This window comes from Macrobrachium nipponense, chromosome 33, assembly GCF_015104395.2.
Source record: "Macrobrachium nipponense isolate FS-2020 chromosome 33, ASM1510439v2, whole genome shotgun sequence".
NCBI classification, from domain to species: domain Eukaryota; kingdom Metazoa; phylum Arthropoda; class Malacostraca; order Decapoda; family Palaemonidae; genus Macrobrachium; species Macrobrachium nipponense.
The window spans coordinates 6,746,089-6,749,011 of NC_087219.1; positions in this window are offsets into that span (position 1 = coordinate 6,746,089).

The window sequence follows — 2,923 nt, forward strand, 5'->3', positions numbered from 1 at the left end:
CTCAGGACATCACTTTTGTTAGTAGCACTCCACTACCATCATGAGTTGAACTCCAGTTGTGCTCCTCATATGTGCTGTTCTATTACTTGGCACCAAGTGGAAAAATTCCAGTTCGCCCACGCCCCGTGATGAAGCACTGCAGCTGACTGACATCCCTGAGGCCCCTGCAACAGTCACTCCAGGGAGATAAGGTGAGGAAACCACAGTTGGTTGCAAGGATTTTATCTCTTTCATCTCGTACACCATCTTTTCTCACTGCCAAATTCCCAGTGTCCAAATCCCCCAAATTCTGTAAGATTCCAGGTCAGTTTATCCTTTGTATAGTGTGTTTTCTTGCCTGCTACATACTCTTGTCCCATTGTCATTGTCAATTAATAAGTTGAGCTCAATTACACTTGGATCAACTTCATTGTGATATTGTTATTGTTGCCGTAGGCATTGCATTATCAAGAACTCTTGTGTCATTATTGTACATATTGCAAACCCCTCGCCAGTCATCCGTTGAGTGCCCTGCATCTGCAAACTCCAGCAGAACCACCTCAAGTCTAACCTCCATGAAGATCCTGGGGTTGCCCCTGCAGTGCCAAAGTGATAATCATTTGTGGTGGTGTTTTACCACTGTATATAGTGTTAATCTTAAGCTACTTTCGATTGAAATCCTCAGTGTATTAATACTAATTATAGTACTGTTTACTTGATAATCGGCACCAGTATCCTGGTTACTGATAATTCTCCTTTGTAATTACACTCTTTTGATACACCCACTGAGAATTATAGTGCCAATCCGTCCAGTCAGATTTTGTTTCAGTAAAACTGCAAGTGTTATTGGAAGAGTGATCTCCCAGGATTGGTGGTATTTAACTATATAATATATATATATATATATAATATATATATATATATATATATATATATATATATATATATATATATATATATATATATATATATATATATATATATATATATATATATATATATATTTATATATATATAATATATATATATATATATATATAGATAATATATATATATATATATATATATATATATATATATATATATATATATATATATAATATATATATATATATATATATATATATATGTGTGTGTGTGTGTGTGAGTGTGTGTGATGTGTGTTGTGTGTGTGTGTATAATACATTTACACTTATAAGTAAAACTTCATACAACTGTTTTGAACAACAAAAATATAACAAGAGCTCTGATAAATCCATGCTCGTAAATTTTAACTGAGCTACAGACTTTTTCTCGAGATATCAAACGACATTTAACTGAATTTTAAACCAAGGCTTATAAATGGATGCCTGAAGATTTTTTCATGGTGTGAAAGTAATATTCAGTTTAAATAAACGATTTTAACTTCACCTATTGTTCTTAAAATAGCATAAGATTATTTGTTATTATAGGCAAACAAACCACAAACACACACTCCAAATCGCACCATGCTTCATTTCTTTCCTTCATCAGGCTTTGAGTAGACTTTAGTTTGGAAATAATGATAATGATAATTATATTATCAATAATAATACATAAATGAACCTAGTAAACTAGCTACAGGCAGACGATACGTTATAAGATGAATAGAGAAAACTATAGAAGTTAAATGCCATAGAAACAGCTATTATATTAAATAATAATAATAATAATAATAATAATAATAATAATAATAATAATAATAATAATAATAATAATAATAATAACAACATATTGGAAGAAGATCCTCTTTCAAACATATTCTGTTAAAAAGAATGCCTGTGTTTAGCCAATTAACTTTTTATGGTAATTTTTCTATTTTTCTAATTAACCGCTTTTCTGGCTCAGGAATATTATTCAATATCTGGCCAATATTCATATTGGTGATTAAAAGAAAGGATGCGGGAACGCTTCTTTATATTTATTTAAAAAAACAGGGCGGAATGACTGGTCTTATTCAAGCGGGGTTAGACTCCTGGTATGCTGGTATAACTGATGTGGCTGGGCAGGGTTCGTCGTCGGGTATTCAGGCTGATATTTTTTTCTAGCTCTGCTGGTATTATTCTTCCTTTGTCGTTATATTTCGACCTCCGCGAAGGTCATCATAAGACAAAGTTAGCAAAGGAACTGAAACAGTGTCTTACTGGTGGTATTTATAGCGGCTCAGCTCATGTGCTGATTTCTCATTGGCTGAGCCGGTCTCGGGCGAAGTCTTGGATTCTATACGGATTGTTACAGTTCTCGAGTGCGGGCGCTAAGGTATATCCTGGGACGGGCACTGGAATTATTGGCATCCTGCAGACATTCCTGATTGTCTGGCAAGTTCATGGGACTATTCTAAGTTCTCCTACAGGCAGTGGTAGGGAGGAGAAGAGTTTCTTGTTTGATGTTCAAGTTCGGTTCCTCCCTCCCAACAGGCAGTGATTTCAGGTTGTTTGATCAGTAATTTTGGTATTATAGATAATATTGATTCTTTTAATTGTCTTGTTGTGGGCAGTTCTGGTGTGAAAATGAAAGGCTGCTTCTTGGGCGTGACGGGATATCCTTTTGGAAAAGCGCAATATGGTCATTCTGGCGTATTTGCTGAGGCATCCTGGTGATAAGTAATAATCCAGTGGCGCCCTTGTAAGTTCCCTGGAAGAAGAAAAGCATGGTCTATGGCTACATATGCCCCATCCGAGGATGCCTCAGTATATACATTGGAATAACCACTATGTGCTTCTCTAAAAAGGATATCGTGTCATGCCCAAGAAGGAGCCATTCATAATCATAACAGGACTGCCCACAAGAGGGTAATTGAAAGAAAAGATATTAGCCCTGATATAAAAATTATTGACCAAACAACTGCCCACAGCTGCCTACGCCTCCTGAAGCACTGCATATTGGAAAGAAGCCGAACTTGAACATCACATAGGAAATTTTTCTC